This window comes from Bactrocera latifrons, unplaced genomic scaffold, assembly GCF_001853355.1.
Source record: "Bactrocera latifrons isolate USDA-ARS-PBARC rearing strain unplaced genomic scaffold, ASM185335v1 scaffold_78, whole genome shotgun sequence".
Lineage (NCBI taxonomy): Eukaryota > Metazoa > Arthropoda > Insecta > Diptera > Tephritidae > Bactrocera > Bactrocera latifrons.
In genome coordinates, this window is record NW_017537467.1 from 328,013 (window position 1) to 353,135 (window position 25,123).

The window sequence follows — 25,123 nt, forward strand, 5'->3', positions numbered from 1 at the left end:
TACAATGTATAAAATCCATTTTCAGTTTTTTTCCTTTCGTCCAAGTTCTAAGTTCAGGTTATAACTAAAACACGTATTTTTTTATTTTAGATGAACCCGTAAGGAGTTATCCTGCCAATGCGGGTCATCGGAAATGGCATCGCAATGGCCAAGCTTAAAATATTTTTTCCAAAAATTTCAGAATTTTTTTTGCTAATACTGTATATTTGTAATAATAAAAAATTCTAATAAAATATATCATTTTTTATGAGAACACAAATTATTGAAAAAATACTGTTTTTAACCGAGAAAATCCATGTAATCCCTTAACAAGATGAAAAGTTTGAAGAATATGTACTCAAGATATTGATGTTAAATCCCCTTCGGAATAATTTAACTGAGACGAAATGTTTAACAGTACTGTGAAGTTTTATCAAATAAATTTATTTAAATGGAAAAGAAAGCAATGTGCTCCAAGATCACTCCACAAACAGGTTGTTTAATATAATGTTTTTTTTTACTACTGGACTATAAAACTTAAAAAAAAAAAGTTTATTTAAAAAAAAAGTAAGGAAGAAATATGTTTGATTGCAATTTTTTATACATTTATGTATAACTCACACACTGACCGAGGTATTCAGCTAGGTTGGTTTACCTTGAATGATTTCGGAGATATGAACATTAAGCTTTTTAGAGGGTGGACCACTTTAATTCTTTTAAAAGTGGCTAATGCAATCGCCAGTGTCAAATTACAGTTCTATATCTTAACAACATTCAACAGTCAATCGGAATGCAATTCGTCTCATCATCTTGATCATTTATATACATATGTATATATTACCCTATATCTATATCCATTAGTTTTAGGTGATTATGGCCAATTTACATAGAACTTTTGACCTCTTTGCGTCAGACAGTTGTTTTGACAAAAAAGTTCGATGTACGCATTTCTATGAGTACGTTCACATAAAAAATTTTTGACACTATTCCAAGTAATATGTTGGGCAGCTCTCATCTTTTATGCTTTGCCTAGCAACAGTCGCTTTGTTTATTAGAGAGAAACACTGAAAGCAAAGCGTTCATTGCGACATACCCTATGTTTTCTGCACTTCGATGTTTCAGCATGGATAATATGATACGAGACTCTGGCTTTGGCTCTCATTTTTCTCAAACACGTTCCCTGATTATTTGACAGTGAAGGAGATCAGGGAATTTCGATCAGCTGATTTCTGAAAAGGCGGGATGCCAGAAGTAAACCACTATAATTACCTGACGAAATTAATGTGAAATGAAATTTCATTGAATTGTGCGAACATATTTAGGCAAAATAAATGATAATGTAAATTAATTAATGAGTTTGCATTTTAGCATTTATATATGTATGCATTTTCAAAGTGTTTAATTTAGTATTTTATATAATTTATTAAACACCCATTCTAATATTTTTCAGCAGTGGCATCATTGGCAAATGTTATAAAAAATGCGAGTTTTGACGGCTTTCTCTCGAATCAAAGAGTCTCGTATCATATTATCCATGGTTTCAGTATGAACCAGGAATAAAGGGTTCAGCTTATTCCAGTGTGAGGGCGCCTCAAAGTAAGCGTTTTTTATAACATTTTTCATTATGGCCAGATCGAACAAAATAAGAATTTTTGGGCATTTTAAATTAAAATACCCAACATTTAGTACGAATAAAAATTACTATATAGTGGTTATTGATTATATCGAGAAACTATTTAAATTTTTTTAAATTATATTAGAACAACTGACTTTTGACCTTTGACTTTTTTTTTGACCAATAAAAGGATTTAAACTTGTTAGCTCTTAATCATTAAATGTTTTTAATCATTTTCCATTGAAAATAATACTATGATGCTTCAAATTACAAAACGTTTCATCAAATACCTTTAAATTTCACAAATTCATTTAATTTTCATTGTTTTACATTTTTATAAGTGGTCTTGAACGATGCAAGAAATCCCTATGTTTACATATTTTTTTGGTAGGATTTCAATCTGGCCATCGCTCGTTTCCAATTAATAAACGTCAGAACCTACTGAATGATTAGCTGTCAAAGTTCAGTAGGTTTTGACGTTTAGCAATTGCTCTCTCACTTGCGATGAGAGAAGAGTTAAACATCTCTTTATCTCTGGTACAGGTTTACCTCACGTCAGGAGCATACGTATTCCAAAGTTGTTGCCTAAACGAAACCTAACTTTAAGTCATAGATACACATATTCCTTCTTTTTGAGTATTCTAAGTGGAGAAAAGTTCAAAAAAAATCTACATTGCTTTTCGAGTTATACAATGTCTAACTAACTCTATTTTGTTTCATCTATTTCGATTTATTTCTTAAGAATCCCGAACTAGATGTTCCCGCATATTAAAATATATTTTTGTACAGTTGCATACAAAATTTATGAAACAATTATTTTCGATTAAAAATTGTAATTTTGAACACCTTTCATAGTATATTTGCATTAGAAATGTACGGCCTTTATACAAGCTAAGACATGCATAATTTCAATTGAGTAAGATTGTTTTCCATTAGAATCAATGCAGCGCATGCACGAATTCAAGAAAAATATTATAAGTGTTTATCAAAAATATATACATATGTACATATTTGCATACATACATACATATGTACATATCTATACATTTCCGAACGTAAGTAAAACAGAAGTAGACAGGCGAGACAAAGCAAGAACAAAAAGACAAGTAGACAGGCAATTTATGACGTGAGTCGATCGCCGATCGCAATGGTGGGTGCAGGAATAAGTGACTGACTGACAGAGAGACAGACTCGGTATAACTGGTTATTTAGTGAATAGCTGGCACATGTACGAGTGTTGCTTACGTGCGACTGACCGAGCGATCTCTGGTAGCACCCGCACCTCGTATTCTCGCTTATAAATACGTATCATACATACATATATACAGTATGTATTACTTTCATGTAAAAAACTGTAAAACGGACTCGGCTGCTTACCGCACTCGAAATTTGTACTAAAGTATGCGTCACACATGCGCAAACGGAGGCTAATAAAAATACATACGTACAAACGAACAAATCGACTTGAACACTTTTTACTAGAAGCAACGACAAAGTCAACTAGCCAGCTAGATATCGAGCCACAGTAAAATTATAAATAGAAGGGGACTGCAATATAAAATAAAAACTAGACAGGAAATAGAAACAGAGTGCGGGTGAGCCAACCGTTGAACGAACTTAGGAAAGAGAATCCGGGACAGAGTGGTGTCAGAAGAAGTAACAACTTGTAAGTAAATAAATGTTTATGCGAAAATTGCGATACAAGTCAGTACAGGAAATGACAATTGATGACCCACGTCGCGACGTTGGCGACGCAGTAAAACAGCAATCGGCAATCGGTAATCACCACACAACTCTCTAAAGCAATATCTATAATAAATGTTGTACATAGGAGCACATGCATATTTCCATATGAATGTATGTACTTAAGTATTTATAGTGCAAGTCAACTTCTCCCGAATTACACATACATATGTACATAGGTATGTATATGTGCATACATATCGGCATGTGGGTAAACATTTTCCTGCAATTATACATATGTATGTATAGTATGTACTTCATTCCCACAAATAATTATTTTTCTTTGCTCCTTGATCTTCAGGCAACAAATAGGAACACACGGCTGACAAATATGTACCTTTGCAATCTCAAATAATTTTGTTCGACTAATTGTGTCGTTGGCATTCCAGTTTCATGCTGGTCATTATGTCACACCCATAATTGGGTTATCAGAGCGAATTGATGAACAGAAAATGTGTTTGCGGTAAGCGTGTAGGCAGAGAGGTAGATAGATGCATAGCCGGATAGATAGAATAATGAATGCTCAATAAATACATATATACATACATATGTATGTATGTATATACAGATATGAAATAACCGGTTACTGTATGACGGGTTGTTCAATTGAAGAAAACAGCTGATTTGATTTTTCAAAGAGACAGAAATACATATTGGAATAAGAACACTACGAAGATATTTTCGAAACATCTTTGACATTATTAAATTTTTCTAAATAATTATTTAACACGAATGCTTACAAAAGTGAGTAAGTAAAAGCAATGCTTTTTTCCGAAAGTGATTCGTGACAATACAAATACAATTTTTTTAGTGACTCCTACATATTTAATAAAAGAATGTATTATTTATGTTAGCTTTAAAATATAGTAAGTCTCCATAAATAACATTTAGTATAATTATTTTTGGTATTATTGGATACATATTCTATCCAATAGAAATAAAATTATCAAGTCAAGGTTTTTCTTCAAAATAGTATACAGGTAATTCATAAAGTTGAAGTTTTAAAAACGCTTTATTGGCCGATTTTATTTTGGATTCCTTTAATTATGATTAGTATTACTTAGGGTGTAAATTACGTTTAATCAGTAAATACTCTTAAGCTGTCACTCACCTTTTAGGTTTCAGCAATCGCGTTTGGTATATACTATCAATATGAAATTTCCGTCACAGTTTAAATTAATTAAATTTTTTAATCGCACTTTATTTTTATTTACGTATAATTTTAACAATTTTCGTTTTACTTTTAAATATACATATATTCGCCTTCAATTTCAGCATTACAATATTATTCCATTAACTTTATTATTATTTGTTGTTTTTTGCTTTTGCAATAACGAATTCATTACAAATTATTTTCTTTTGGTTGCGACTCAAAAACTTGACTGCTTTGAATTGAATTTTAAACACAAAATTTAGTTTCCAACAATTTTAAGAGCACTGATATTTCGAATTTGAACACTTTTTGCCTTAAATTTTTTACTCTCTATTATTTTTTCATGCAGATCATCGCTCTTTCTAGTTTTCAACGAACATATGTTGCATAAATGTCACTCTTAATTAGGTAGAAAACATTTAATCATTTCATTTCATTTGGGAGGTAAGGGACGAGTGTTTTTAATATTCCGCACTTTTTGTGAATGACAGCGCGAGATTGTTGCGGATTTACACGTTTACGTTGTATTTTAGTTTTATTTATTTATAATTTTTCCTGTGTTCACACCACTCATACACACCCACGTACAAAGTTTCTCCCGCACCGCTCCCCGTTATCGAATTATTTCGGTTGTCGTTCGTCGCGCGCAGTTCACTTTTCGCGCGTCATATCCAAAAGCAAAACAAACAAACGCTCGGTTCGATGAATGCGTTTTCCACAATTTTGCTGTGGCAACGTTTTCTTTGTTTTTATTTGATCGCTTTTGTTGCCGTTTTCCACTGCAAAAGCAATTTATTTGGAAAACCATAAACGAAATAACGTTTGCCGACGAATGTGATAAAATATTTTTGTAGCTACGTTTTTTTGCTATTGTGCTTATCGGTCTCAGCTTTTTATTATTTTATGTTTTACACAAATACAAAGCGAACAGAAAACCAATTTAGTTTTTCCATAAGCGGAACGCACTTTTCCCGTTTGCACACTTCGCAATTTCGTCACCACAAACGAATATGGAGCCAGCAATCTTTGCTCAATCATTTATTTAATACTTTGATTTTTTTTAATTTCTAACTATTTTTGTTCACTTTTTCTAATACACGTCTTGAACTTCACAGTACAGCGTGTAATTTCACTTAAATTTGGCTTGATTTGCTTTTCAAAAACTTCAACACAAACAACACATTTAATCCTCTTTATTTAGCTCAAACAATGAATTCGTTTATTCAGCACATGCTTGTTTTCACTACTTGGTGTAATCACACACGTATTTACCGCTATACAAACCCAACAATCGTTTGCATTTATTCGCACTTTGCAAAGAAGTCGTTAAATGTATTTTTTTCGCATTTGCTTGCACACTAAAACTTCTTATCGCACAACTAGACTTCGTTCGTACTTTCTATACAATAACAACGAAGTTATATCTGGTTGAAATTTCCACTACGCGACCATACACTATCCGACCGATCGAATTGTACGATGTTCGTTGGCAACATTGCCGACAGTGACTAACATGGCATCACCAACCCGACTCAATACGAACTATCGGTTCGATCCGGCAACTGCGATCGAACATTTTTGCAGCATGATGCCGGCCAAACGAGCGCTTATAGCATGTTTACTCACACCACGCAACGAAGCGACTACGTTGTAAGTTCAAGTTGTAGCTGAAATAGACGTTGTGTTGCAACTTGCAACTTGTTAAAGGTCTAGGAAAAACTGGTATAAAGTTTAACGTATGTATATGTTTGATCAAGCGCAGCTAATGTAATATTAATAATCATTAATCAGTCCAATATTATTTTGAAAAAAATTTAGTTTAAGTGGACAAAAATATATATGATTACTTTAGTAAACACAACTATATATGTATGCATGTAATAAATATATTTTTGGTTGTTTTAATCGAAAGTTTATCACTGTTATAATGGCCTGCTAGAATCGGAAACCCAACCGAAAAAACGTCGTATTCAATCCTTTTGATAGTATTTATTTATTAATTTTTGTTTTTATATTTTCATATTTTTTTTAGTTTTTACTGCAGATGATCATGGCCTCGCTTGTTTATGTACTACTCACTGTTGCGAATATTGCAATCAAAACAGAAACCCCAAACAATTAATTGCAGCGGTTGTGTGACCAACGAAAGTCAACATCTGTTTTGTTGTTGTTGTTGATGTCTGTTACTGTGATAGTGTTTCATAAACCGATGCTCCTTCTTATTCATTGTGGTGAACGTGATCGTTGTGGCACGATTTCGTTTAGCTGCCGTGGACTACTAATATAAAAAGGCTAAGTAATAGTTTTTTCTGTCATTGCACTCGGTCTATGATAGCAGTTGCATGCAATTCTTTGAAATAAATTCAAGAATCATAATGAGTCCAGCGTTCTTTGAATTATATCAATTCTATACACTCATTAATCTCTTACTAATATTCATACCTTGGCAATTAGTTTTATATGTATACGGTGACAGGCTTTGATATTTTAAAGTCATCTGGCTAAAATTTCAGCTGGTAACAGTTGCACATATAATCTGTGCAATTTTTAATTTGCTAGTTGAAACGCAGAGACTCAAGATTGTATTTCGTACTGATCAAGCGAACATTAGTTTTGAATCAAATTGATTCGAAAAGATTACGTTACAGTTCTGCTAGGAACTACAGTCGCAATTAAGCTCTTTCTGAAATATGATGTGATTTTTCTCTTTTTTTCTTGTTGTTTTTTGTTCTGTGGTCATAACTTAAATATATGTAGTAGTCTTTATACAATAATTCTATATTATTCCTATTTACAGGTAAAAATCAATATTTTAAATGTCCTTCCTGAGAAAAAAATTTAATGTTAAATTTCACGTAAAAACTGTTATTTCAAGTAACATAATTCCAGGATACATTTAAAACGATTTAGTAATTTACAAGAATCTGGAGAAAAGTCATTTTTTCGATTGATTATACATAAGTATCGAGGACTAGGAGTGCCTGCTGAGTGGACGCTGAAAGCCATGCCGTGCGCAAAGTGGATTTCGATTAGCGCTGCTCGATTTTAAGTAAGGCAGAGTACTTATCTGTTATACTGTTTGCTTCTGTTCTATTTCTTGTTCGTAATAGTTTCGTTTCGCAAAGGAATTAGTTCGATTGTCATTTTATTTAAAATAAGAAATTTTCTTAATTAATGAATGGTTTGCGCATAAAAAAAATATGACGCAAAACAATAGGACAGAGATGAAAAAATTGCCATAATAAATTTGACCTTGAATATTTTAATAGCGGGTATGTAATAAATTCTGATGGATTTGGGATTATGGTTATAAGTTTTCCATTTAAAATATTAATAACGGATATTCTAAATATTGCTCAATCACATTCATGTAAATTCCTTGTAAGAGAACCAACATAAAATGTACTAAGCAACACGCAAGTCGGCGCTGAAAAACGCTTCAAAAGTGGATTCTCGAGTTGATCAGCTTCGGCGTCGACTTTGGTCAACATTCACTCTGCTGTTCCTGTGTAATTTTGTATGAAAATGTACGCACACAGATTTGAAGCTGATTTCTCAATTTCATCAGCTTTGCTCTCGGCTCGGCTTTAAACGGCCACTCTGCAGGCATCCTAAGTTCCAGTGTGATCGAAATGAGATACTTATGTATATGTTTAATAATTAATGAGGCCAAAAAGTCAACGTATTATATGAATTCTCACAGATAGCTTCAAGAGCTTTTGAAATACATATTCTCGCAAATACAAAGTGTACAGTACCATAAAAAATCTACAATGAATACTCTTCCTTCTCTCCGGCAATAGAAATCATCACAGGCACGCTTTATACCTACCCAGAAAATTTCCGTGCGTACAAGGCACTCATTGCTGCCCAGTACTCTGGAGCACATGTCAAAATAGCCGAGCTTCGTTTTCGGTGAGATGAACAAATCTGCCGAATTTCTGAAAAAGTTCCCTAGTGGCAAGATGCCTGCTTGGTAAGTACATGTCCGAGTCGAATGCCATAGCTTTCTATGTAGCTAATGAACAGTTGCGCGGTGGTAAATGCCCATTGGCTCAGGCTGAAGTCTTGCAGTGGTTATCTTATGCTGACAATGAGATTGTTCCAGCATCCTGCTCATGGGTCTTCCCATTGTTGGGCATTATGCCACAACAGAAGAACAGTACCGCCAAACAGGACGCCACAGCCATTCGAAGTGTGTGGAACAACAAGCTGATAAATAGCACGTTCTTGGTCGGTGAACGTATCACACTAGCTGACATTGTCGTCCTTAGCAGCCTGTTGCACTTGTACCAGTATATTTTGGAACCAAGAGTACGCGCTGAGACAGCGCTTTTATTCGATCCGAAAAAATATTCTGAATTCATTGGTAAAACTGGCGGTGCCAGCGATAAGAAAAAACAAGCTAAGGCGAAGGAAGAGAAGAATCCGAAAGAAGAAAAGAAGAAGGAGGAGAAACCCAAGGAAAAATTAGATGCTGCTGAGGAAGCACTTCTGGCTGAACCCAAGTCCAAGGATCCCTTCGATGCAATGCCCAAAGGAACTTTCAACTTCGATGACTTCAAACGTTCTTACTCCAACGAGGATGAGTCTGTATCCATTCCTTATTTCTGGCAAAAATTCGATCCGGATTCCATCTGGTTCGGAAAATGTAAATACAACGAGGAGCTGAGCAAGGTACTCATGTCATGCAATCTCATCCCTGGTATGTTTCAACGGTTGGATAAGATGAGTAAGCAAGCTTTTGCCTCAGTGTGCCTCTTTGGCGAGGAAAATAACAGCACCATCTCCGGAGTTTGGGTGTGGCGCGGATAAGTTTTGGCTTTCCTTCTTTCACCCGACTGGCAAATTGCATACGTCTGCTACTCGTGGAAGAAACTCGACGCCAGCTCCGAAGAAACCAAATGGTTGGTGCAACAGTACTTCTCATGGACAAATTTGACGATTCAAATAATTGAAAAACAAAACAAAAATATTGATTTTTTTTTGAAATTTTTTTTTTGAAAAAAAAAAATAAATTTTTTTGAACTTTTGAAAAAAAAGTTATTTATTGAATTGTCCAATTTTCCGACTTTTCCTCAAGAAAAGTATACGTTTTTTTTTTTCTAAACCTTCCCCGATCCACAGCGAAAACCCTCTGAAAATTTCATGAAGATTGGTTCAGCCGTTCTAGAGCATTAGCTTTACTAAAAAACAAACATTCATTCGTTTATAGAGGGAAAAATTCGATCTTTTGGCGCCGTAAAAACCATCTTTGAACCTTAACGAATATTTAGTAAAAAGAATTGGCTAAAATGGTCCAGCCGTTGTTGTGTTATGCGCTTAGCAGCACATTTTGCGATTCATTTTATATACATACTAGCTGACCCCGCAGCCGTTGTTCTGAATGAAATTATATGTTTTGAAATGAAAAGAAAGTTGAATTTATCATTTCATATTTTTTTTTTCAATGTAACGCAGCTCGATAAATAACATTTTTGGTTTCTGTTCCGGTGTACAGAAAAGATGGTTTTGCAACTCTGGCCGTGTGAAAAACATAGCATTTCCAAATTTATGCCACACACTATGCGACTATCCTTATCTCCTGTTGATTGTCATTTCAAATGTAATTTTCACTGGGAACGGAATACGTTAGAACTCAAAGGAATTCGTAGAATTAAAATGCTTGATTCTACGAATTCCCCTTGTATTCGATAGGTGCGTCATAACCAGTAGTGTTCCAATGACAGATCTAAATTTGAGACGCAAATAATGTGGTGCCATACCAAGCCTCTCCAACGAATTTAGAAATCCCACTGGATAATTCACGGCGTCGCCTTTATTGCCAAGACGATTGATCGATTTATATGAGCGCAAACCTCCCGGAATTTGTCTTCGAATCTTCCAGTTTAGGTCAATAACATCGGTATTTTTGGCAGCTATCCTCGTTACGATAATTTGGCTGATGTCCGAACGTTCGTGATGAGTTTATCTTTCCTGAATTGATAAACGGCAGATGAAATTGATAACAAAACAACGGAAGTATCAACCGGAATTGACCCATTTCCAATTCTTAGCGAATACGATGTAAAATGTCTTCAGTAATGCCATTTTTGTTCGTATCCTATAACTGACGCGGATTTGAAGGCTGATATGTCGCAATAATCATCGCGAAAAGTTCACGAACTTCATTTGCATTCGAAGTAGCTATCGAATCGTCCATTGTTTGATTCCAGTGATTATCATGTTCCAGCAATTGTAATTGCTGGCTTGCTTTTCCAAAACTTGCACTCACCGTACCATTCACAGTACGGAATGATTCAAATAAAGTTGAATCGCGTACATTAATAAATAGCAACCGAAGTTAGAAGCAATCGTCGTTTTTCGGGTGGATTGTTTAAATTCATCCTAATGCATTAGTTGAGAACACAGGATGTCCATCTACTGGTTGGCCTTACTTTCTGCGAAATTATTTCTTCAACATTGCATTCCATTTATAATATCAAGGTATTTCCGAATAGAGCAATGTTCACGCAAACGGATTACTGACGAAAGTTGAGAAAAAACTCGCCTATGTTAATTTTGTTGCTGGCGGTGTTTCCAATGACTGTACTATATTCTCTGTGTTGAAATACAATCTTGAGCCATTCTCCAAATTAACTGCGAGACGCACAACAAATGGAAAATATTCATGAATTGCAAAAGTAAATACTCTACAAAGCGCTTCACTGCTGTTCATGTATCGACCCATTTGATAATATCTCGTTTAAGGCCAATAACCACCATGTTGCTTCCTTTGGTGACGTATTTAAAAACTTATTTTATCGATTTCACCAAACTGCAATACTCAACATTGATATGAGTTTTGAATGTGAATTAGACAATAGTGGTGAATATAGTACGATCCATGTGTTGTCAACTTTGAATGCTGAATGTTCTGCCATTATCGTGTGGTGAGCGACGACGATATGCAGTCTCCATCGTTTCTAGTTTGTGTTTCCGAAAGAAAAGCACCTTAATAGTATTTCGTGCATACAAACAGAAGTGGGATTGTGATGTCCGCAAGGTCCATGAACCATGTTGGTTTCCATCACCTCGTATAATGCTTGATCTTTCTTTCCCCAGAAATGATTTCATCAATTTGATCTGGTGTAACCACAATCCACCATCCAAAGAAGAAGAGTGCTTGCGGCAAACCTCTTTTTTGCAACTCAACAGAGTGCATCCAGCATCTAACAACACCAAATATACCATAGGTTGCCTCAAGATAAAGTCCATCAAACATCGTAAGCGTTGTTTGATATGTCGTGCTGTGATATCGTGACGATCGCTTGCTAATTGACCGCGATCCATAATTCCATCCATAATGTATGTCATCGCATTCTGGGAGTGCTCTGTCATGTGCCTTGGGCTGCCATACGTTGATGGCAAAAAGAACGCGACCACGAAGAGGATCGTAACAAATTTCAATCTGTAATTGATTACTTTGTGTGAAACACACATAACATTTTCACTGAATAATTTTCAATATTAATATTTTATTTTTTTTTTTTTTTGAAAAGCCAGAATAAAGAAAGCAAATGAAAAATTTGAACGATTTAAATAATTAAAAACCAAAACAAAAAAATTTAAAGAAAAATGTTGTATGAAAAAAGTTATTTTCTGGAATTCTCCAGTTTTCCGACTTTCCACACGAAAAGCATTCGATTTTTGTTATTTCTACTCGTAAAACTTCCCCGATCCACAGCGAACAACCTCTGAAAATTTCATCAAGATTGGTGAAGCCATTCTCTTAGCGTTACTAACAAACAAACATTCGTTCGTCGTAAAAACCATTCTTGAGTGTCAGCGAATATTTAGAAAAAAGAATTGGCCAAATTGGTTCAGGCGTTGTTGAATTATGCGCTTACCAACACTTTTTGCGATTCATTTTTATATATAAGGATATAAGATTACTGAATCGAGTTACTTGTCTGATGCTTTTTTTATGTTGAAAATCTTCTTTGTTCTGGTTAAGTCCTGAGTAAAATTTGTCTACATTTCAATAATAATATTAATTTTTGAAAAATAAGTGTGTTTAAATAAAACTATTTCGTAAACAAGAATGACAACGGAATTATTTTTGCAAAGTTTACTTTTTGACTTGAACAAGTCGCTTTTATTTGAACCACCAATTGGAAGAAGGGAATAAAAGCCGTTTTTGACGAAATAGGGTTTTACTCATATTAGCTCTTTTCAATCGTAAAACAAAATTTTTTGGTTGAAGAAATTAAGAACGTATTGAATTTTAAAACAACGTGGCAGCCGTTCTACAAGAAAACCTGCAAATCAATAGATAAAAGCACAACTTTTAAAATATCAAAATATAAACATTTTGAGTACAATAGTAGTAATAAAGGTTACTTAACCTGTTCCAAATTCATTGACGGATTTGTAAAGACATCTGTTTTGCTCCGAAAATCAAGAACTACTCCTAAAATACCTGACGAAAAAGCATACCGGTCAAAACTACCCATAAACGAAAAAAAGATGAATGATGTACGAAAAATCATACCATATGTTCCTGAAGAGTATAAGATGTTTTATGATTTGATTTTGACTTGGCCCACAACCACATTGGAAGGTGCTGATATAGATGATTAATAAAATATCTCTTCTATGTTATTACTCTTTAATATTTGTGTCTTAAATTGTCATAAATTGGAAAAAGGGAATAATTCCAAGAATTTCACCCTAACTTTTGTTTTTCTTTACATAAAATATTTTTTTCAACATATCGGCAACAATGTTTACTACATTTCATTTTAAGATATCATGGGTATTTTACCATTTATTTATTGAGAGTTAATCAGTTTTTTCTAATTATCTCAGTTCGAACTTTTTGTAATTACTGCCTTCTTCTAATTGGTGGTTCATTTTAAACAACGATTACGTTTATAGTGATCATTAATGATGTAGAACATGTCTTCTTACCAGCATAGTTTCATTTAAAACCAATCCACCTGTGTTAATATTTAAACAAAAAGCAAACAATGAGCACATATACACACAGTTAAATTTTTAATTATGATATAAAGGTATGAATATACGTGTACTTAAGATACCTTGGGAGTCAAAAAGATCTCCATTCATTCTTTATAACGCTTCGGCGAATAAAGTGCAATCTAACAAACGAAAGTGATAACTATGGCATACGTAAATATCTGTGCATACAGCTTTTGACAGCTAATTAGAAACGACACCTGTTTTGAAGTAATTTATGTAATTTTCCAATGAATCACGTAAATTTATTGTATATTCAATTATTTCATTGAACCTATGTTACTCAAACTCTAATAGTAAAAATTTTGTTTAAAATTCGTTTTTGTTTTGAAGATTTTCAGTTTGTATTTTGTTAGTTATCTCTTTCACTTTGATATTGCCTCACATCGATTCCGAATTTACATCAAAAGACTCTGACAGTGCACCATGCCATGCCAGGCCATGCAGTTCTTATGAAAATAACAAAGAACATCTATATTTCGGATATTTTTGGTGCATATGGCTCTTTTTAACATCACTCAGAGATGTTCCATAGGATTTAAGTCTGGGCTGGACGATTCCCAATCCAAAACTTTGACAGAATTTTCATTAAAAACTTTTGTGTTAACTTAAACGCATACTTTCAATTGTTATCTTCCTTATAACAGGCAAACTTTCCTCAGCCCATGGCAGCATGCCATATTTTAATTCTTGATTAAAATTCCATCAATCTTATGGAGTGGACCAACACCATTCCAGATAAAACATGCCCACACCATGATTGATCCTCCACCATGCTCAACTACGAGTGGAACCTAGCGCTGATCAAATTCTTTAATTTTTGGATGGCGAACATACCTTCGATCATCAGGTCCTAAGCGATTAATTTTTGTTACATCGTTCCAAATGGCATGCCTCCGTTGAGAGGCAACAGGCAACACACCGGGAAATTGTTCTCTCGGATATTTGGACATTGTATTCCTCTTGAACTTCACTTAGAATATCAATGGAACTCTTTTTTTGTAGGAGGTGGCCCGATTGCACACTTCTACAAGTCGTTCTTACTGTTTTGCCTAGTACAGATGGGCAGACAGAGTAGACGGATTTAACTCCATATGTTCCAAGAGTATAAAAATGTTGCGAAAGAATTCAACGTGCATTGTTCTATGAAAAATAATAGATTACGGTTATGCCCCTTTCTACTTTCAATGTATTAAATTACAGTTTTGTATTTTAATTTTCGGTTTTGTTTAGACATTTAAAGGTTTTCGATTAACGGAAGTTCTTGGTCGTGGCATCTATAATACCGAAGTTTTTATGATGCCAATAAACATGTGCAACAAGTTTTAGCAAAAGATATCTCACTTTTTACACAAGTTACACATTGCATGGTTAGATGGATGGACGGACAAAGAGTCAACCGGAAGGCAACTCGTCTTGTCATCGTAATGATTTATATGTATATATAGTATAACTCCAAATCTATCTAATTTAGATTTAGGTGTTAAAAAGAACCCTTTAGGTGAACAAGACTATAATGCTCTGTAGCAACATGTTATGGGAATATAAAAAGAGAGCTCAAACTTCGAAAAACCAAAGCATAGCTTTGTATACAGTTACAGTTAGTGTTACAGTTTTAAATAAGACGATGATCATACCACTTTGCAAATGAAATTATTCAATTACTGCAATAATTAATTTTTGGACAAATCTCCAGATTTGATCAAAATATACCCAGTCCTTTTGGTGAGTTTATTAAAAATAAATATCATTGCTTAACATTCCGAATTATTCTTACATTGACAGGTCATCTCGATAGGCAAAAATTTATTGTATTGCCTGTGGAATGCAACGAGCTGTCACTTCAGTAGTTTGACAGATCAGTTTTCATTTCTATGAAAATTTCGAGGAGGCAACACATCCCATTTGCACATATAGAGACGGAAATATTAAATTTAGTAGAGCGAGTATTAAGATGGTTGTGTCAAATGATAAAAATGAAGTACATTTTCAAAATAATTTAGTACATTTTTCCAAAAAATTAATATTTAGTTTATTATTGTTATGAATGAACGAAGTCTTAAATTTATTAAACTTATACTAGCATAAATCATAATATTATTGCTCATATTAAATTTATTACTTTAATAGGTATATAAAATTTATGCTACAATTATTATAGTCCGAAAATATAAAATCTTTTTATTTTCCACATAAACTTTTCTATATAAAAATGTAAAAGTTCAAGAGCTCTAAACATGCGCTAAATCTTCATGTCAACTTATATATACAGTTATATAACAGATATATTCAGATTGGCGTGGCAAATTGACTGTGATGCAATTAGATGCAAAAGATTACTGGCACTCTAAAGAGTAGAAAAAGGTCACTAAGAAGTCGACCGCAAGTAATCCAGAAATTGCATATAAAGATTCATTGACTTTGCTTTGCGATACAGAATGATCCAAGCAAAATATTGGGAGAGGAATTGCCTAGTTCGTATCATTCGATATTAAAAAGAATGAAACTTTTAGAATTTTGCTCGGAAGAGATGATATTTTTTTAGGGGTCAAGTTTGGAACTTAGTGGTATCGTTCTGTGTTCCATACCATAATCCAATACATATCGTTCTAACAATAGCATACGTGCATCGCTGAAAATACAAAATATGTCTTGGTTGGTGGCCTTGGTCGAGACTCTCAATTAGTTAAAAACATTTCTCACCAAGAGAAATCATCTAAGTCTAAAACTGGTTTTGGATACACAGTTTAAGTTGGTTTATCATCATCTATTTGTAATAAGCAGCCATTACAGTTGTTATAGTTACAGGTTAGTCTGGTAGTCCGAAACAGACAAATCCTGTACGATGCACTAGGTGATTCGGTTATTATGTATGCTCGCAAATGCATTAAAAGCGCAATACTTGATCGTTGAAGATATATTTTAAAAATTTAATAGTGTAAATTAATTGCAAAGGGCTAAATATATTTACATAAAAATATTTTGGTTTTATTAGTTAGCAAAAATGATTACTTTTTGTGTTGAGTAGACATTCTGCGGGAACGAATTTCTTCCACTACTTTTTGCAACACAGACGCATTTATCTTATCAGCAACTCTTACTCTAATGGGTTCAACTCACACAATTCCGGAGTATACTTGAAAGTTCAGTTTATTGAGTAGACACTACTCACTATACAGCTAGTACCGTTTAGTCAACTAGTTGTAAGTCAGTTTAAAAAAAGTATATCCCAATAATATCTTCGGTTAGAGCCCTCATAGTCACAAAACTTTTTTGAATGCAGCTCATGATAAAGTTTGGATATTTTTAAAAGTGATCAGGTCATTGCTTAGATATCATTTTGTTCAAACACATATGCCAGGTAGTCCACTAGGGAATCCTACACCGCTAAAGGGGTTGCACATTATGTGTGAACTCTTATACTGATTCTACTAAAATAACACAATAATTAACATGTTAATCTAGCTTTACAGGTTTCGTCGAGGAGGAGTTATTCAGTGAAAGACTCAATCGCTAAATTTGAAGAGGATGAAACATTGAAGACTTAATATTGCGCAAAAATTACCAACGGTAAGGATGACTGTGGATGTGAGCGAATACCTAATAAAATTATTGCAATAATGTCGGGTTATGTACAGTTATATGCCAGAGAAATGAAGAGGGCGAAATGTCACAACCAACCCAACAACAACAAAACACAACTAAAATGTCACATTAGTAAAGAAACAACGGTTGAATATAATATACTAAAAAGAGTAAAATGTTTTTTACATCACCACAACAACACATAAAAAAGGCAAAGCAAAACTCGCTAAAAACATTTTCCTCTAAAAGCCACAAACACCCGGCGGAGGCAAAAGGCAGCGCGTACAAAACTCATCAGCAATCATTACGGCCTTTTAACTTCGCCAATAACAACAATTGCAGCTTTATTATTGCGCGCGACTGTGTTGTTATTGCGCTTGTATTCACTGTTATCTATTGTGGCTACTTTTGCGCCCGCCTGTCAGCTACAATGCAACACTTTTACTAATTGAACGTGGACAACGTTAATCAAGCGGCATCAGCAACAGGGCGGCAACGGCAGCAGAGACTGACAGCTGCGCCAACAGCAATCGGCAAAATATAGCTTAAACCGCCGTCTCCGCTAAGGCCAAACGGCAAAAGAAAACGTAAAACAACAAAACACCAACAAACTCCAAACAAGAGCATTTTGTTGCCGTGCGCATAAGGATTACACTAGTTTAAAAAGTTTTTTCCATTAAAATTCAAGTGAAAATCTAACACCTCATGTATTCAGAACATTTAGTATTTTTTAAATTTTTAAAAAACTATTGCATATAAGGATATTACAAAAAACATGTTTCGATAGCATAAAAAATAAAAAATTGTAGTTTTAGTTATGTATATATATATGACCAGCAATAGTCACTTAACAAGACTATTGCAAAAAAGATTGCCTATAAATTAAGTAGTCGTCGATTAGAAAGAAAAGAAGCGCCATTTGATACAAATTGGCCACATTCCTCTGAATATACCCGCTATATCATAAAAGTAACAAACATTTTTGTAAAATATGTTCATTTGTTTACGCTGGATTGTAATTCTTGTGTTTATGCAAGTTAGCCGTTAGAAAAGTTTAAATTTCTAACTATATTTGCTTATTTTGATAGTAAGTATTTTTTTAATTTAACTAAAGACCTTTTCAAATAACTTAATATTTGTTCTTCTAATTAAAAGCATATGCCTTAGTGAGTTAAGCGTGGCTACATCGTTGAAAGGTCGTTTTCACCCTGCGGCTCAAGACATCCTTGTTTGAATGTTACAAATGCACTACAAACATAAAATAACGAGCCGAACAAACCACATATTTTCAAAAGCAAAAGCAAAAGCAAACAAATGTATACATGCATATATGTATAGTTGGAAAATTTGACATGGAAATAGCATTATCCTGGGCATAATAGTTATGAAACATACATACTTAAGTATATGTTTGAGTTTAGTAGCTTAATGATATGGAATCCAACGAAAGGATATGACATTTTCTTATTCTATTTTGTAAACTAGTGCTGTCATTACCAATATCATTGTTGTTGTTATTATCTACCTCGCTCCATCAAAAGCAACATTTTGTTAATATTTTTTGATGTTGTAAGCTTTTGACTTTGCGTGCGGGTTTCGATGTGGTTTCTGCTGTTGTGGTGAACACCTACGCACGCGTACACAAACTTGCAAACAATGAAATGCATTGCAAAATCAAATACATACATATCCTACTTTATACATCGAAATGAGGAAAGGAAACAGCTACAGCCCCTTGTTTGGGCAGCCAGTTAGACTTCGCTCGCTGACTGTTTGGGAAATGGCCAAACAAGAATTGCGAGAAAGTTAAAAATAATTTTATTTTACGGTATAAACGGCACACTCTTTGATATCGCCTTTTGGCTAATGTTGTAAAAATTTTGCCGCTTAAAATGCTGCAGTATTTAACTTATTTAGTTCTGATAATTACTGAATTTGTCACGAAAATTGGATCAAAAAGCATAGCCCTTTGGGTACATCTGAACATTTTACTCTTATACCGATAGGGACGTCAAACGACGTCATATTTCTTGGGGATTTACCCAAAAAGTGGGCGGTGCCACAGCCATCGTTCAATTTTCACACCGGCTCTCATGAAGGCATCTCGGGAGTTAAATTTAATGTCTTCGACATAATTAGCTATTGTTTTATTGCCATTTCGGTAGTTTGAATTAGTACTGTTTTATGGGTAGTGATCGGGGTTATCTTCCGATTTCATCAATTTTCACACTGTCGGTAGAAGTTCTAATAATATTTATACTAAGCAAATTTGATTGTTATATAAGATATGTATATTAAACTTGTTATAGGGAGAGGCCACGGCAACTTTTTAACAATTTTCTGCCCACAGCCGAAACTTACTACTGCGATCTGCTGTATCAAACTACAGTTTTGTATCTTAATTTATTGCTTAGTTATGGCATTTTATAAGTTTTCGGTTAATTTGTGGGCGTGGCGGTGGCTCGATTACGCTCATCTAGCACCAGGTTGCAATAGTATAAAAACGCATATGAAATTCGTGCAAGTTAACTGTGGTTTGAAGATTAAGTGCAAATGCTCCAATAACTGTTGCCGCGTACCATTGATCTCTGGGAAACATTTAAACGAAGGATTGAATGGAAACCTAAATTGAGTAGGCATTTATGATGGAAAGAAAATCAATGCTAGAAAACTATGGAAAAGTTTCAATGAAAAAAGTCTGACCTTCAACTGCAAATATTACTTCACTGAGCATTCTTGATGTCCTTTAAATTAAACTGTCTGCACTGCGGCTTTGTGCAGGGCTCTGGTAGTTTTTATGCAATTTCCTTGCTTGTAAATGAAGTTTTGTCGTGAGAAATTGAAAATAGCAGTAAATGCTTCATTTATTTATCCTCAATAATTCTTTTTTCGTAAGTTGTCTTATCATTTAATTATTTCGTAATGTTTAGGTAATCAAAAGACAAATAATTGCTATAGCGGCAGGCAATAATCAATAACTAATCTTGTTTTTGGATTGTTGCAAAAGTCCCCAAAGCGAAATGCTCTTCGATAAAAAATTGCAAAAGTCATAAATATTTTCCTTGAACGCCTCCTACTTCAAGCGATATAAACTTTAACTAAGACTTTAAGCGTAATAAGCTTTTGATATGACAAAAAAGACTTCACATACAAACATACATGCGTGATTTTGATGAAAGCGAGAGTGAGTACAGAAAGCCCCGTTCCAAAAATGTTTTGCAGTAATTTCGTGGCTCTACTCCTGCCCATTGTTGTTGTGCTGGTGCTATATAATGGCAGGGTGTGCCACACGCCAACCCACACGTTGCCAATTGGTAACATTAAGACATGCACTCGTCGGCAACCTCAGCTCCGGTTTGTTGTCTGCAGCTTGGGGAGTGGAAAGTTGGCAGCGTAGTAACCAACAACCAGCACCACTTATAAAATTCTGCTCGACACCTACGTACATGCGAGTGGATGACTTGTATCTGGCTGTCGCGAAAAGTGCAATTTTCATCCGCTAATTTGTCTGTTAGAAGTTAGAGATATCCTTCATTCAATATTATATAACGCACTTATTTTAAAATAAACGTGGAGTTACGCGACTCAACTGACAATGGCTAATAAAGCAAAGTAAAGCTTTATGATTTGTACATGAAAATAAAAAATGGTTACATCACTTTTTATGAAAAATTTATGATTTGGGAAATAAATGCATTTTTGTTAAAAGTGGTAAACCTTGTTAAAAGAAAAAAAAATTTATCTGGTCAGGTGAGTAATAAAGAAATTTATTGTGGGAAAGTCCCCAAACTAAATTGATTATTGCGTGGTTATCTTAACTTTTTTATTAGAATTTTTTTATATTTTTCGTGGTTTTTTATTAAACTATTAAGACGTAAATAACCAATTTATTAATTAGCACTGTTTAAGAGCAATTCAACCGTGTTACATAAACCTCAAACCGACATACAATAATGACAAATAAAGATGCTTATTTCAAGGACAAAATATCTTTCATTTAACTCTGCAATATAATCTGCGAAATTTTGTTTTCGCTCAGAACCATCAAAGCTGATACATGCATTTATTTGGGTTGAGTAAATAAGCACATACTAATTTGGCACACAAGTTCGTCTCTAAAGTCTTTTCTTTACAACCTACTTTTACAACGAGCTGTCAATATGGCTTAAACAAGGTAATAGCGTCGAAGACCTTTAAAAATATTTATATAAATGAATACCAAGCCGAGCTGAGTCGAGCTATGACCGTCCGTCAGTCTGTACATACACCAACTACTTTCAGTTTTTGATAAATCGATCTGATATTTTGCATACTCCAAACTGACATACAAACTGAATCGTCAGAATCAAGTGCTTGTACGAGAAAAGAATTTAATTTGACGAAATATATTCAAGGCATTTGGTTAGAGTTATGGTCCAACCCAGCGATACAATATCTGAACAAATAGTTTAAACCGGCCTACTATAGCATATTGCTGCCTCACAAACTGATCGCTCCAAATCCAATCCTTGTGTGGAATATTTTGTATTTGTGAAGGGTATTACAGCTTCGGTGCACACGAAGTTGACGTTTTTCTTGTTTTTAAGTAAGAAGCGACATGCATTTTCTCGGAAAGAATTTCTGCGATCTTTTCTCAATTTCAATGCTGCCATTAATTTTTATTGCTTCTCTCATTTCTTTTGCAATTAAGAAATCTCACTTTCTTGCTCATGAGTTGTTGAAATGCTGAAATTAGATGCCAAGCTCAGTCGAGGCGCCAATAGCTGTTCATTTTCCATTGAGATTCTGTCATTTTATGTGCTTTGCTAAAGAAAGTTGCTTGACACATTTTCCCTAAATCATAGTTAATAAACACACCATTCACAGAGATTGTGGCTGGAAATAGTGAAATAATCAACAAATTAAATATTGGAAAGGAACGGTACAAAACCCGAAAATGAAATACCTCGCGAGTGGTTGTCTGCCACTGTGCTTTCATTGCAATCACTTGAGCTGTTGAAAGGCGTCGCCTTTAACGGAACCTAAATCAACTGTGACTGACTTACAATTGTCATATTTTGGTGCTGCCAAAAATGTGTTGTAAGAGGAATGTCATCATGATCTTCAGTGGTAGTCTGAATACTAATTATAAACAGTAAAGCGAATGTAATATAAACCGCAAAAGTTAGGAGAATGTCTGTTTTCGTTCGACTTCTGCCATATGTTGCAATAGCTTTTCCTTTCCTTTCTTTAACAAAGAAGGTTGTGATCACCGATTATGGACGGCATAATCCTTAAGAAGAAATGGTAACCTGACAACTGGAGGTATAACTAGCTATCAAGTTGCTGGACTTCGATCTTGTTGACAAGAAGGGCGGCAACTCACTCGGCGGTAATTATTTGTCACAGAAACAGCACAAGTGCCTCAGAGAACTACTCAAATTAACGTTGACAACCGGAACACGGGGAAAAGGATAATGAATGGAAACTCGACTCATGGAATACAAAGACTATGCTACCAGGGTAAATAAAGCCCTTGCGGTACTACCAAAATGTGACATGAGCATCGTTGCCCTCCAGGAAGAACTTTGGTGAAAATCTCTAAAAATAAATTGTGTGGAAAAGGCACTGATTTCTTGACAAACGGAAAAATAAGAAATATAATACTAGCCTTCGAGCTCGTGAACAAGAAAGTCTTTAAATTGCGCGTTAATGGGTTTTATAATAGCTTAACATTGATAATATTATGAACAAAGTGAAGATGCTAGCAGGTTTGCGAAATACTCTTTCTATATAAAACTAAAAGACATATTCAACAATATAAATAAATATGACACAGCTTTCATCCTAGGTGACTTAAATGTCAAAGTAGGCATTGAAAATTGCAAAAAAATATTGCCGTTAAACATTCCACAAAAAACCATCTAAGAACCGCAGACGTATCAATAATTTTGAGCATTGTAGAACACATTCATTGCGAATACTGCGTTTCCTCATAAGAAAATACAAGAATGGTTCTTATCAATCGCCGAAGAAAAGGCTACAAAACCGACGTGCGTAGTCTCAGAAGGCCCAACAGCGACAGTGATCAGAATTTAGTAAAGGTAATACTGAAATCCTGAAAACTTGTTTGAAAAGAGAGAAAGAGTAAATATACGTAAAGCACAAAAGTGGCGAATGACAGAAGAAAATAGTAGAGATATGGCCTGAACACTTCAGAGAGGTGCTGAATGCTGGCGTGTTTGATTTTCAAACAGATGTGAACATAGTGCGTCCCCACCGCGCAGTGTCTGACTTCACCAATGAGCAACAGACATCAATGCGAGATACGAATAAGCACATAACGACTTCAAGTCGCCTGGGGAGGACAATATAATCGTTGAATCCCTAAGATGTGTGAGCACCAGATAAATCAAACTTCAAAAATTACCTAAGAATTTCTCAATACAGTATAAGAAATATTTGCAAGGATTGTGAACAGAAGACACATAAACAAGCAGAAAAAATGTCTCCTGAGACCCAGAAGGTCAGCAGTAGACGTATTTTTACCCTCAAACAGTTCATGGAATAAGCAAGCATTCGGAAGCATTAAGATGACTATCCAAGCAACATTTCGGAAATTCAAAATACTGGAAAAATTTATTGAAATTATAATGATGTATTTACTCAAAACTGCACCAAAACTAATTATACAAAACGAATTCTTTAGAATTAAGTTTGAAGTAAGACAACAAAATACACTATCAACAATATTCAACTAATTCTGTACGGAAAAACATGCACGCTATATAACCAGAATGGATAACAAGAGAGTGCAGAAGAAAAATACCACAGTATTCATCTCTAAAGCAAGGCAAAGACCGCGATCAAGATGGATTGATGAACTAGAGGAAGACGTGAATTAGTTTGGCACACAAAATTATAAGAGCTGTAGTGCCAAAAAAAGATGATGATGTTTTTACAAAATCTTGATAAATAGTAATACCTTTGACAGTTTTCCTATGCACTTATGGAATGTTTTTGATTAGTACACTTGTAACTAATTACTCCAAATTTTGTTCTTTGATGATTTTATTGCTGTTAAGATATTAATATATATCATTTTCTTAGTAGTATTTCGTATATCCCTTTGATAATGAATTACTTTTAATATTGTAGAAATCTGTATACGTTGATATTTTTCTGGTCCATATTTATTACGAAGATTCACGTTCTGTAAATAATGTGTTTCGTGCGCTCCGCTCAATTTATGGTCAAAATAATCGACCTACTGAGCGTACTATTCGTAACACCATCACGCCTTTGAGGCCAAGCATTCATTATTGGATAATATTCGATCAAATAGCTCACTTACAATTGAGTATTAATTGAGAGTGTACACGAAGACCGTCGAGAGTTGTTTTGGCGCCGTTGGTAGCAACTCGGACTGACGTACACATTTACGTCGAGATCTTAAATTGAAGAAAAACCGACGTTTTCGAGCCAAATTTTGGTCAGCGATGAGGCGTAACCGTCAATGGCTGAATACAGAAGAGAAAAGTCGCTGAGGGCAAGATTGGGGGATTATAAGGAAAGAAAAAATAAGTAGCGCAATTCATGAAATTTTTCTACTTATTCTATTCGCATCTTTGAAATTATAAAAGAAATTAAAAATTATCGTTTCTGAAGCCAAAAATGTAATTATATTAGTGATTAAATTAATTTTGGTAAATAACTATATTAAGAGAAAACCTGTAAAAAACTGCTAGACGTAAAACAAGCAACAATTTTTCATAAAATATGTTAATATTACATAAATATAAATAGTTATATACAAGTATATGCTAATAGTAGCATAAAAGGTAATGTAACAATTCGATTTGACTTGGTCATAAAGCGGCAAAAAACTCGATAAGTATTCCGCTAAGTTCCCACAACCAATGAACAGTTATGGCATATATTTTTAAATGCATTTAAACTTGTAATTAATTTGATGTCACGAGCTATATGGGAATAAATGATTCCCTACATTAACAAATTAAGTAGAAGAAAAATGAGTGTCATTGTCA

At 34.3% G+C, this 25,123-nt stretch overlaps 1 protein-coding gene and 1 pseudogene across 3 annotated transcripts in view; one reads left to right on the forward strand and one right to left on the reverse strand.

Moving 5' to 3' along the window:
- Positions 1 to 5,985, reverse strand: part of LOC108976562 — a 264,077-nt gene extending 258,092 nt beyond the window's left edge. For all 3 annotated transcript variants that reach the window (XM_018945761.1, XM_018945760.1, XM_018945756.1), the window contains exon 1: positions 4,449 to 5,985. The gene's annotated coding sequence lies outside the window, so the exon portion shown is untranslated. The remainder of the gene's footprint in view (positions 1 to 4,448) is intronic.
- On the forward strand, positions 3,312 to 9,434 carry LOC108976547 (annotated as a pseudogene).
- Positions 9,435 to 25,123: the final 15,689 nt, after the last annotated feature.